At 36.0% G+C, this 13,700-nt stretch overlaps 1 protein-coding gene across 2 annotated transcripts in view; it reads left to right on the plus strand.

The window, feature by feature from the left end:
• The window catches only part of DCC (DCC netrin 1 receptor), a 1,215,565-nt gene that overhangs the window by 1,136,357 nt on the left and 65,508 nt on the right, over positions 1-13,700 (plus strand). The window lies entirely within an intron of this gene.

Below are 13,700 nucleotides of genomic sequence, written 5' to 3' on the forward strand. Positions count from 1 at the left end.
AAGCTGCTTAATGGCCTTGATCCCAGAGACTCAGAAACAAATCTTGAAACCCAGCAGCTTTTGGCAGAAATGTGTCCGGACCCCGCAGTAGGTTACTGTCGCCAGGCCACCTGAGGGGGGAAAAGGTGCTGTCCCTCTGCCTGCTCCCCCTTGGCAGCTCAATCGCCACCATCTTCCAGAGGCCATTGGTCAATCAGGTTTGGGCCCACAGTGACAAGAAACGCAGGATCTCACAGGATGGGGGTGGAACCGGCCCTTTCCTTCCCACCCGAATGAGACCCCGAGCCACCACCCACAAATGGCCTCTCTAGCTACTGATCAAGCCAGTTAATGGCCATGATCCCAGAGAATCAGAAACAAATCTCAGAACCCAGCGGCTTTTGGCAGAAATGTGTACAGACCCCGGAGTAGGTTACTATCACCAGGCCACCTCAGTGGGGAAAGGGTGCTGTCCCTCTGCCTGCTCCCCTTTGGCTGTTCGGTGGCCATCATCATCCAGAGGCCATTGGACAGTTAGGTTTGGGCTATCAGTGACAAAACACGTGGGGTCTCACGGGATGGGGGTGGAGCCGGCCCTTTCCTTCCCGTCCCAACAAGACCCCGAGTTGCTGCCCACGAGGCCTCTCTGGCTCCTGATCAAGCTGCTTAACGGCCATGATCCCAGAGACTCAGGAACAAATCTCGGAACCCAGCAGGTTTTGACAGAAATCCAAATCCAGATTTATTTGCTAAAATTTTGGAATTTCAAAATCGCACAGCCACTACTGCAGCTGCACGACATCATAACCAGCAATAGAAAAAAAAATTGTTTACTGTTGCCTTTTTGGCAGATCTGAGTATTGGAGTAAAATCCCAAATAATAATGGTGGGTCTGGTGTGAAAATATTGAGTGTAATCAAAGTACAGAGAGAGTAATGTGGAAATCATCTGCCCCACAGGATGGGGGTATACTGGGGTTTTTGGTGGTAAAAAATGGGCACTGGTGAAAGTATGGGTGTTTCATTGTATGACCGAGACTTAAACCCGAAAGCTTTGTAACTGCTTTCACAGTGATTCAATAAATAAAATTATAAAAAATGAAAAAAAAGTAAGGTGGAGTTCATGCCCAATTCAATCAGCTTAATCAGTGTCTACATAAATAGCAGTACTCCTACATTAAAAAAATACAAAATATTTGTCAAAAATAAGAATAAAATAAAAAATATTAAAGAACTGTGATTTACAAAGTCATTGATAACTGCCTTTTAGGCATATTATATTTCAATGCCTACATTACCACCAGTATCAACCTCCCTTAACCAGTGTTCCCATAATTCTCTCCCTGTCATCCCATTTTCAAATTTGTGGTATCCAATGAGTAAATTCTTCACCTAAAAGCTTTCTTTAGGTGAACACTCGCAATACTTATCCAAGGCCTAGGTACTCTGTGAAGTCTGTGGAATGCTATAGAGTTTAATTTTGGTTTGATATTTCTCACATAAAACACAATAATATCTTCATCTGTGTCTGGAGTTATAGCACAGCAGGTAGGGCATTTGCCTTGCACGTGGCCAACCCAGGTTAGATTCCCAGCGTCCCATTTGGTCCCCTGAGCACCACCAGGAGTAATTCCTGGGTGCAAAGTCAGGAATAACCCCTGAGCATCGCCGGGTGTGACTCAAAAAGCAAATAATAATAATAATAATAATAATAATAATAATAATAATAATATATTCATCTAATGTGAGCATTATAGGAGTACAGGAGCCTGGAGTTGGGGATTAACAATTTCCCACACCCAAATGGACACAAAGCCTTTCTCCACTGTGAACACAACAGTGGTCACTGATGTTGGAGTTCTTGCTAAACAATTTTGCTTATCATAAATATTTTCAAGTCTTTTCTGCAGTGTAAACTCAGATAATTAATGAGGCTAGAGGCATGGCCAAAAGATTTTCCATTCAGTGCACTGTGTGGGCCTTGATCCCATACAGATAACTGAAGTTTTGGGTAAAGGCTCTTTAATTTTTTCCGCTCTCATCCAGTATGTTCACTGTGAACTCTGGTGTTTTGGAGATTGGAGCTGTCAGCAAAGAATGTCTCCCATTAGTAAGAACTTCCTCTAATGTTGAAGAAATTTGGGCATGTATGTGTGTGGAACGGGGAGACTAATATAACCTTCTCTCCCACACACACCCGAATTTCCCCTATTAATATGTCTTTCTTAGATTAGATATCTAAAGTAGTTAAAACTGAATTTCAGAAATTGGCTTTATTGGGAATTCTTTTTTTTTCCTAGAGACTAACTGTGTTTGCTTTTTCAAAGTCTTCCTACACCTTCTTGCTATTATTTCACAGTCAAGATTAGATATTTATTTCTGTACATCCCAATGGAGCATACATTTGCCATTTTGAGGATGACCAGCTGAGATATTTTCTAGAACCGTATGGAAGAAGCAGATTGGTGTTGGAGCTGTTTTCTAAGAGTTAGTCCCTCATTTGGCTAAAACCAAAACTATCAAAGAGTGGACTGATATTATCCAAACTCCTAAGGGACTCGAGTGCGTGTGTGTGTGTGTGTGTGTGTGTTTATACATCTACTCAAGGATATATATATATATATGTTTATATATATATATATAGGCATGTTTGTGTGTTCCTTTAATCTGATTTAAAAATGTTTGGTTTAATAAAATAAATTTTATGTATTAAAATACAAACATGACCATTTATACTCACTTCCAAGGTTAACAGATAATCAGCATGCAATTGAAATATCTTTCATAGCTCAGGATTTTCATGTGATTTTTCACTGTTCCCTCCATTCACTATTCTGGTACAACTAACATCTCAAATATGGGGTTTGTGAAATATGAATGTGTAGATATTAACTATTTTATAAATTCATAGATTTGTTATTATACTATATATATACTACTGAAACTTGTATTGATGTGTAACTTTGCTTTTATGTTGATCTATTTGTTTACATATAACTCACCTTCATTTATCTTTGCTCCTGTGTAATATTCAATTCTGTGGAGCTGACTTAGTATAACACTGTAACTTCCTTCAGTTTTTATGAGAAATTGAATTACTAAATAGATAGGTGTCCATTGGGCTGATATTTTCTTTAAAATAAAATTCATGTAAAAAGTTAAAATTGCAAGCTAGAAGTTGCTTGCTGAACTGGAAATTAGAAAGTTCATGTGAATTAAGTGATTATTTCTTATCATTGAATGTGATACTCAGGTGCATAAATCTCTCCATTGGAGATATGTAGATTCATGGAGTAGACCAGCTACTCCAGTCAAAGACTCAGTGTCCCCTTACTTCTGGTTATATGGGGAACATATTTTAATTGTTGATCTGTGTTTTCTACTTGCTGGGCAAAACCTCTTTTGCTCTGAATAAATTTTACTTAACCAGACAAATGCAATTTCTAAATATGTAGTCTTCTAAATAAATTACAATCAAGTCTGTCTTCTATGTTCAGGATGTTGTGCATCTCTATGTCCTAATTTCTCTACGGTTATATTTCTCCAGGTAGTTGCAACCCTCCTGGCTTTCTAGTTTCTCTACTATGCAGATCCTCTTTTCTCATATAGTGACATGAAATTCTTATGTACGCATTTTAGTTTCAAATACCTGTTATGGTTTGTTTCTGATCCTGATAGGCTTCAGTGTATATAAGAGAAAGTTTGGGGAGAGAAAATCAGAAGGGTGAGAAGAGGGATGTGTGGGAATTAAAAGCAGACCAAGGTTGTATTTATTAAATGGGAGCTAGTTATACCCCCCTCCCCCAAAAAAGCTTTCAGTTCATTACCTTATTCTTTTGCTTTGAATTTTGTTCTGTCCCAATAATATACCAAGCACACTTAATGCACATGAACTGTTCAGAAGTGTTACTAAGCTCTTGTTGCATGCAGGACCTTTGCTCTAAGCAATGGGTAGAGATTGAATAATAGACCACTACAAGAGCAATGCACAGAGGGGGAATTACCTCTTTGTGGACAGCAGGGAAATACACTTCAGGAAAATGAAAATGAGGGTGAACAATCTCTGGGATATGAGGAAGCATTAAGGAAGGCTGTTGAGGTTGTGTGGGAAAACATAATTGCCATGTTTTATACCTTAGAGAGAAGTTCAAGCCTGGAGCCTATACCAGGAATGAACATTGTTCTCTTTAGAAACATCCCGCAGAGCTAATTTTGAGATGCTTTTTCTACAGAGAGTTCCAAATTGCAATTCATCCCTACTTGAAGGTGTGACTATTCTCTACAATAAGCTAGTACTGTTTGGAGAAACAGAGTACTAGAAAATTAAAGAGGAAGTTGATATGAGTACTTGGAAGCAATAAGTGTTCCCTCTAAGCTTCCACCACTAAGAGCACTGCTTATGTGTGTTAAAGGTGGACAGATGCAAGCCAGAGACACAGAACTCTGTTTTCTCTTAACCTGGATGTTCTAAAGTGCAATTTTTTGTAGCACTGTAGCACTATCCTCCCGTTGTTCATCTATTTACTTGAGCGGGCACCAGTAACGTCTCATGACAAATTGTGAAACTTGTTACTGTTTTTGGCATATCAGATACGTCACGGGTAGCTTGCCAGGCTTTGCTGTGTGGGCGAGATACTCTTGGCAGCTTGCCGGGCTCTCCAAGAGGGGCGAAGGAATCGAACCCAGGTCAGCCGTGTGCAAGGCAAAAGCTCTACCTGCTGTTCTATTCTGGATAGTATTGTCAGAATTCACAGTTAAAACATGGAGGCCTGTTAAATATTAAATATTTCTAATTGCTAAAGAATGTGAAAAAATAGTACAAGATATTGCATCATGGAGTATAAGTATGTAGGAATAGACCACTAGAAATGATCCTAATTTAATTTGCTGCCTATAGTTATGCTTCTTGAATCTGCTCACTCAAACTTTGGATCAAGTCTAAATATTTGATGACAACTTCTTGAACAAAATATGAGTTCTCTTGAGTGAAAAGAGAACCATAGCACAAATTTGACATCAACAGAAAGAAAACAAGACTTTGCAGAGGAGTCAGACTTTAGAAGAATGACTATAGTTCATTAAGAACAGAAAAGAATGATAAGGATTGAGAGAAGTGCTTGTCATTTTATTTATTTTTATCATTTAACTTAGGCTTCCATTGAGAAATATAATTGTGTAATTAAATATAAAGGTATAATTAAATGTGATCTGATATACATTATTTCTCAGGAGAAAATCATGAAAATAAAATAGACCAATAGCATCCAGGGGTTCAAAATCCTTTAGATTAATTTATTGATACTACCCCACCTCAATTTTCTGCATCACTAAATGATGTTTTAGTTATTTCACGTTAAATAGATAGAATGAACCCGAAATATTTCTAGAACCCTACTAAAAGATTGCTTTATTACAGGCTATTTTGCTAATTATTGCGAATTGATAAGCTCAGAGAGATATGAATAGTAGAGGGCAAAGATAATCTGCTTCTTATTTTGTTTTGATAACAGATAAATGAAGGCAAATTTGTCATTTGACTTTGGTTTAGGCTTTTATGAGCAAATCAGCAATGGCATCAGAAAACCCTGGCTCCCTAATTAAAATTCTGCTAAAGTTTTATACCTTGAGAAGGGGGTCTATTTTCCAATTAGATGTACAAATGAAATCCTGACTGACAAAACTCCAGCTCCATCCTACCTTTACAAAGTAGGCTGCATCAGAAAGAACATTTTAAAATCAAAGGATTTTAATATTCATAAGTAATAAACATTATGTACATCTACTCTTAAAATGACAGAAGTACACTTGGTGACTAATCCCTCAAAGCATTATAATAAAATAATGGCTTATAGTCAGATTACTTAAACCAGTTGCAAATAAATTTAAACATTGCTGATCATTTACTTGCTCTTACAGTATCTCACACCTTTAAAAATGCAGTCTTGGAATTCGAATAAAGGAAAACAAAGCAACAGTTCATATTTACTCTTCTTAGTTGAAAGGCCTTAATTAAATTGAAGTAATTTAAGAGACTTCCTAAATTATTTGTTATGGCAAATGAAGTAAAGCTAATATGTGTTGATGTGGTACCATTTTTCTTTCACAGTGTATTTAATTTTAAATTATGGTCCTCAAGGAAAATCTTCAACTTCTAAAAAATTCAATTCTGTAGTTTATATGAAGGAGATAAACAATGACAAATACTTTGATTCCATCATGTTTTTCTCATTAAGATAAATTATGAATCTATTTTTGTTAGCTTATCCTATAACTTACAAAATTAGTAACTTTAATTAAAATATTTGATTTTGACTAATAGGTCTACAAATCCTACAAAGATATTATTATATTGACACAAACATTTTAAATCTATACTTTAATAAAGAATTCTAAATCGATATTATTAATTTTTTAATGTTCAATAGCATAATAGGTATCAGTAAGCCATGGTTTAGAGTATATGTATAGGACAAATGGATATGCTTTGACTTCTAGTTTTGAAAAACTTCTTTTTTCTCCATAACAGTATTATTCTAACTAATCTTACCAAAACATACATAAGTATTCTTATCAAACTGCATTAAATGATCATTCTGAGATTGGTAAATTATATGACAGGCACCAAACACACACTTTAGTGAACAAAATTAAAAATCTAAAGCTAAAATTTTGCTCCTTTCCCCATGGAAAGATGCTAGAGGCCAGGAGAGATAACTCATAAGGCTTTGTACAGGCTATGCATTCAGGAGATCTAGGTTCAACGCCCAGGACCATCTGGTTCGCTGAGCACCACTGAGAATGACCCTGAGCACTGAGCCAGAAGTAACCTTGAGTACTTCTATATGTAGACTCCAAATCAAAAATAACAAATAACTAGAATGAACTGGAGTCCCCAATGCAATACCCCAAAAAAGGTTTTCTCACCACATCTAAGACCTGTTTCAAATGATTTTTAAGATTCCCAGATTAATTCTCAGAATTAATCAGTTCTCCAAACTCTGAGCTACAGAGCTAAGTTTTAATACCATATGACACAAATTATAATTATGTGACCTTATTCTAGTCACTTAAAATATTTGTATTTCTCGGTCTCAGAATTCTCCCTCTTGGGTCAGGATGGCTTTGATCATGGGGTCTGTCATATGCTTGCAGCTTTGTGGGATGTTTAGCAGCTTCCCTGTCGTCTGCTCACTAGGTGTCAGTACTGTTCCCCCTCATGTGTGTTATAACTACCTCAAATGTCTCTAGTCCTCGACAGATCCCTCCTAGAAGTGGGGTTGGAGTCTCCTAAGTTGAAATCGCCTGATTTAAATTACCATTTCCTAAAGGTTGTTGTAGAGGGCAGTGGGTCCCATGGGAGATTCTGAGGGGAGAAAAGTATTTCATTGTCATGTAAGTATTGGAAAACTCCACTGGACACCTCTCTTTTTCTATGTCTGCCCCTCTATCTGAACACTGAATCCTAGGGTGGGGAATACTTTTAACTCTTCTGTTGATCTCTTCCATTCCCCAAGTCTTACGTTTTCTACCTCTAGTCTGACTCCCAAATTTCTACCTGTAGTGTAATTCTTGCTTCTTCTTCCTATATTTTCATATCTCAACCCTCCTATGCTCAAAATTAAACTATTTGTTCTTCCCTGATTAAACTTCCTATTTCATCTTCTCCTTTTTTTCTGCCCCTTATGAAATCCCTATGAAGTTATATTGTATATCAGACCACTTTGCTCCGTGATCATTGCTACCATCTCAATTCAAGGCCTTGTCATCTTTCTTAACTAGTCTCTGCTTCTATCACAATCCCTCTCCTCAAGCAGGAAGAGACGTCTTCATACCACAAATCAGATTTAGCTCTTCCTTGTTAAAGACCCTTGCTAGTATGCTAGTGTTCATAGGGTAACTGCCTGTGATCTACAAGACCCTATATCAACTAGGTCCTATTTCTCTTTCTAATCACATTTTAGGACATTTCCCTTTGGATCCCAGGGTGCCAGGCCTATGGCCTCTCTCAACTCCTTTGTAAAGGAAGAGGAACAATCTCCTAGCTATAACTTCAGTAACCTCTGTGATTTTCAAAATGAAGCCTTTCATGCCCTCTGTCTTACTCCAATTGTATCAGAACACTGCATCTTTCTGCATAAACTCTATCTTTTAAGAACCAGACTTAGAGTTTTATATTCATTTGCTTTATGATTTAAATCATTCAGAGTTAAGTACCAGGTTCCCTGAGATCAACAATCATGTCTTCTCTTCTCTTTAGGTGTTAAAGGTGTAGTAAACAATTGTATTCTTGAAATTCAGAAATTGTCCTCAGCCCATGCAGTGTACAAGAAGACAAAAACAAGCAAATTATTCTGAAACTATATAAGGGTGGTGCTAACAATACTTCGAAGTGAGTTTTACAGTCTAGCTTAAATTCCCTTGCCAGCCTTTGAGAAAAATAGCTCTCACATTGAAAATGGAGTGCTCACAACTTCCCTCTAATAACTCTGTCTTGATCCCAGGTGAGAAGTAAACCTGACATTCTGTTCATGTCGTAGTGACAGGGACAGTGCTTATTTTAAGTAAGGAAAAGGCAGGGCATTTAATATATAGAATTTGTTTTCTATTTTTGGTCCAACTAGTTCTAGAAGGTCCAGCTCTACATCACAACTGTATGTACTCTTTAACAGAGTTTTTGGTTCTCTTTGTCTGCTTAAATCTTTTCATGACTCTCTCTGGCTTTACTGAGATATAATTGGCATATACATTGAGTGTTAAATGTGCCAATATCTTAATTTGATATAGTTTTATGTTATGAAATGCTTATCAGCACAAAAACAATATGTTATGTTACTTAATTATGTTTTATATTTGTGGTGAGACCATTTGATATCTCCTCTCTGCAACTTTTAGTGATGTAATATAGTAGCATTAACTATAATCACCTGGTACATTTTATTATTAGAATTGATTTATCTTAAACTGGCTGTTTGTATCTTTTTAGCAATATCTGTCATTTTTTCCTTAGGCCCATTGACCACCATTTTAGTTTCTGGTCTATGAGCTTATCTTCTTTTGATACCACATATAAGGGATATAGTGTAGATTTTACTCTCTGTGTTTTACTCAGATCAGTTCCTTCAGAAATCTCCATGTGTTGATCGAAATATGATATTCCTAGCACCTAAGTGGACCTCTCTGTAAATATTCCAGAAACAATTGGGTACATTCTCTACTCTTCCTGCTTTTCCTCCAACTGGCAAAGCATAGGTCACATTAACATGATAAAAAAATTTCTGAGATTGGAGGGAAGAAATATGTTTTCCAATTTAATTGGCCTAGGAAGCTTTTCCCTCCATAATGCTGATTAATATTTCATTTTAGGGAACATTGAGCTCGATTATCAGGGAGATATCTTCTAAATGATTGACCACATAGGACTTTATTTCAGGGGGAAATGCTCTGAAAGATTCTAATGCCACATGAATTCCTGTTCAAATTCAAAGACCTGTGAAATTATTGAGACATATGTTGAGCTCCAACTATTCTAATGACCTAATTAAAAAAATGTCTGAGAAGAGAGTGATTGTACAGCAGCAAGTCAACCCCCAACTAGAAGCTTTTATTGGCTCTCTTTCTCCATTCAGAAGTGAGCCTCTTAACCTTATGTTCACACTGTTTGCCTGTCTATTGATGATGTACAACTATTTGGTCTGTTAATGAAACAATAGGCCAAAACCCCTCAAAATCAGATTCCGAGTCTTGGATTGTTCTATACCTGACATTGTTCTCTTCGTAGTATTTAAAGTACTCATTAATAAGTTCATTGAAGCCATGTTGAGGGTTTGTGATAGAAAGCATAATGTTTTTGTTAAGTCTATAGAACATAAAAATTAAAAACATTATTTCACAAACCTGTTTTATATTTACTACTAAGGCTTTGGACCCATCAGATTATGAGATATGTATGTTTCTTTAAATTTCATTTTAAAAAGATTAAATTTTTAGTGATGAAAAAAGAAATTGATAGAGTGTATCTAATTTGAGAAAGTATATACTCTTCTCTCCAGTTTTAAGAAACATCTAGCTCTCTTTTGATTACTCAGATATTGGATACCCTTGTTATGCCAACACTAGGAACAGAGACAGAAGAATACTTTGTTTTTCTTTAATTTAGAAAAAACACATAGGATGGAAGAGATTAAATAAAACCATAATGTCTAGTGATGCCAGTTCTGCTCCTCGGACCCATGTGTTGCATCCTTTACCTCACGATATCTGTGTCTTCTTCCTCAATGAAGTCTGGATGATGGAAAATGTCAGCTTGTGCCTTCCAGAATCCTACTGTCTTCCATAACTCTAGGCTAGATTAATTTGATTTGTGAGTTTAATAGTTTTTGTTGGTCACACATGGCAATGCTGAGCCAGTACTTCTGACCCTATCTATGCTCAGGGTTCATTCTCTGCAAGCTTGTGGGACCATATGCTGAATGCTGTACTCCGGTCTTCACTCTGGTGTATTTCCTATTTAGAGCAGTCTTTTGACATATCTCATATACAGTTGATGATCATTATTTACAGGTTTCATATTTGAAAATTTACCCTCCCTACTAAAATAAATTTGGAACTTCCCAAATCCATTCCCATGGTGCCTTTATGGTGGTTGATGGTCTTATGCAGATAGACATTTGAGACTTTGGATGCTCATAAATTCAGCTGAGATAGAGCAAAGATAATGCTTTTGTGTATTGTTTTACCACTCATTTGTAAGTGACTATCCTTTCTGCAGAAAACTGAATGCCCATCTTTCACATTTCTACTTTTTGTCATCGATGGTGGTTTCAGACACTGGAAGGCGGTGCTCAAGTGCTATCTTGTGTCCCTAAGGAAAAAGACTGCGATGTGCCTTACAGAAAAATATGGGTGTTAATTAAGTTTCACTCAGGCATGAGTACTGTTTACTGTGAGTTCAATACTAATGAATCAGCCTTATATATTAAATAAGGCATGCTTAAACAGAAATACATATAAACAAGGTTATATATCGATTGCTTGATAGAAGTGTGACTAGAGGCTCATAGAAACCTAATGTATTTCCTCTAAGCAATACTTAGTAGTACCAACTTCAGTGTTTTTAGTGACTTTATAAAGCACAACTTCTACAAATAACAAAGATTAACTGTATCTGGGGATACCACTACACTTGATTTACTTAACTGCTCTGACAATGTCAGCTACTCTGATTATTCAGCCTGAGAATTGAGAAAATTGGAAAATTAATGACAGGTCTTGAATACTAAATTTTAAGCTGATGGGAACTTTTATGAGGAAGCCATAAAGGCATAGAATCAAAGATTTATAAAGTGAGTTCTCCTACACCTGATCTTTCTGAGATAAATTCTATCAGTATTAATCTCACTAACACTCAGCATGGTCCAGTCGTTATTTCTGACTTTCCTCGATAGAAAAAATAGAAATTTGAAAAATCTATTCAACAGTGTTTTCCAAATGGTCATAAGAAGTATTGCTTTCTACACCCAACCATTTTGTCCAAATGGTGAATTGTTAAAAAAAAAATAAGACATGCTTTAAAATGTCTATGAGATATCTATCTCTATGGCAAGCTCTCACATAAAAGGTTAATTTATTCCAATCAACTAATTTATTAAGCTCAGAAAGGGCGTATTGAGATACTACTGTAAAATGACTTTTTAAATTGCAAGTAAAACTATGATACAGAAAGTTCTGACCTTTCATTACTTTTGCTGTTCCTTTGTAGTAAATGTAAAAATTACTTCAAGGGAATCTTATTTCTTTCATTTATAATCAGAATCCTTGAACGGAATATGCTCTTTAAAGAATTTTGTTGGATTTCTCCCATATCATTATGTCAGAAATACTTCTTATTTCTGGTAATAATGAATCAACATATTTAAGATGAAATGAGTTTGATTTTAAAAAGCAATGATTTATAGTTAATTTGTTAAGAGTGTTTCACTATCGACATAAATACTGTTATGTTTATTTGTAAGAAACAGCTAAATTAACTTTTATGTCTAGCACTATTATTTTTTAAATTATGTAGTTTGTAATTCTGTACCTTTAGTAATTCAAATGCAATAGTATATTATTAAATTGGGCAATATATTAGTACTTAGTAAAATAATATTGTAAGTAATCACTGCATACACACACTGAGGTACTTTGTATTTTTTATAATTTTGATCACAGAAGTAATAACAATAATAATTTCTATTTCAGTTTTATAGATACTAGCACTGGACTGCAAACAGTCCAGTATTTTTCATGGATATAGAAAGTTAATGGAGGTTATTAAAGAAAAACATTGAAACTCAGGTCGAAGAAAAATATGACTCACAGCTTTAGTCCACCTTCTAAATCAATTTATAACTAATATTGATATTTACATTTTAAACATATGACTTATAATGACATATGATAAAGAAAAATATTTCTAATTGATTTTAATTGATGATTTAAATAATAATTTAAATGACTATCAGTTTCAAAATCCATTTATTTGTTTATTTTGATATTTTGGGGGTTTTTTTGGCTTTTTTGCTATGCTCAGGGGTTACTCCTGGCTATGCACTCATAAATTACTCCTGGCAGTGTTTGGAAGACCATATGATATGCTGAGAATTGAACTCAAGTAGGCCGCGTGCAAGGCAAACGCTGTACCCAGCCCTATTTATTTATTTTGATTTTGTAATCACACCCAGAGATGCAGAGCCTGGCAAGTTCGTATTCGATATGTGGTGTATTCGATATGCCAAAAACAGTAACAAGTCTCACAATAGAGACCTTTTTGGTGCCTACTTGAGCAAATTGATAACAACAGGAGGACAGTGCTACAGTGCTACCCAGAGATGTTCAGAACTTACTCCTAGCTCTGCACTCAGGCATCACTCCTGGCAGTATTCCAGGGGACCACCTAAGATGTCACGTAATCAATCCGGGTCAGTCTTATACAAGACAAGTGCCCTATCCACTGTACTATTGCTCTAGCCCTTACTGTCACTGTCACTGTCCTCCCATTGTTCATCGATTTGCTCGAGCGGGCACCAGTAACGTCTCACAACAATTTATGAGACTTGTTACTATTTTTGGCATATTGGAAATGTCACAGGTAGCTTGCCAGGCTTTGCTGTGTGGGCGGGGTACTCTCGGTAGCTTGCTGGGCTCTCAGAGAGGGGCGGAGGAATTGAATCTGGGTTGGCCGCGTGCAGGGCAGACGCCCTACCTGCTGTGCTATCAGTCCAACACCTAGCCCTTACTGGTTATTATTTTTAATATATAATCAAAATCCCTAAAATTTCTTATTGCTGGTTTTATCTAAAATCGTCTTCTATGAGGTATAGTTGCAACATAAGGAAATATTCATATGTGGAACTTCATGACATTTTTCAAAATTAGTGGCTGATTTTAAGAGGGATTCATAGATCCTTGACAGGTAGAAAATTAAGTGAACTTTATAGAGAGCTGCCTCAAAGGAATGAAATAAATTTTGAATAATTACTGTCAGTTTGTTTTGCATACCATCAAATAAATAATATTTTCTCATAAGCTCAAATCTCTAGTTGTTGTCACACTGGAATTTTTGTGTGTGTGTGTGTGCAAGGAAGCATTCTTTTTTCCCACCCTATTTTCTACTTAATAATATAATTAAATTTTTAATTGTAATATAATTCACCTAACATATAGCTATTCTTTCAAGGTGCA

The sequence above is a fragment of the Sorex fumeus genome, unplaced genomic scaffold, assembly GCF_029834395.1.
Source record: "Sorex fumeus unplaced genomic scaffold, SorFum_2.1 ptg000128l, whole genome shotgun sequence".
Classification (NCBI taxonomy): Eukaryota; Metazoa; Chordata; class Mammalia; order Eulipotyphla; family Soricidae; genus Sorex; species Sorex fumeus.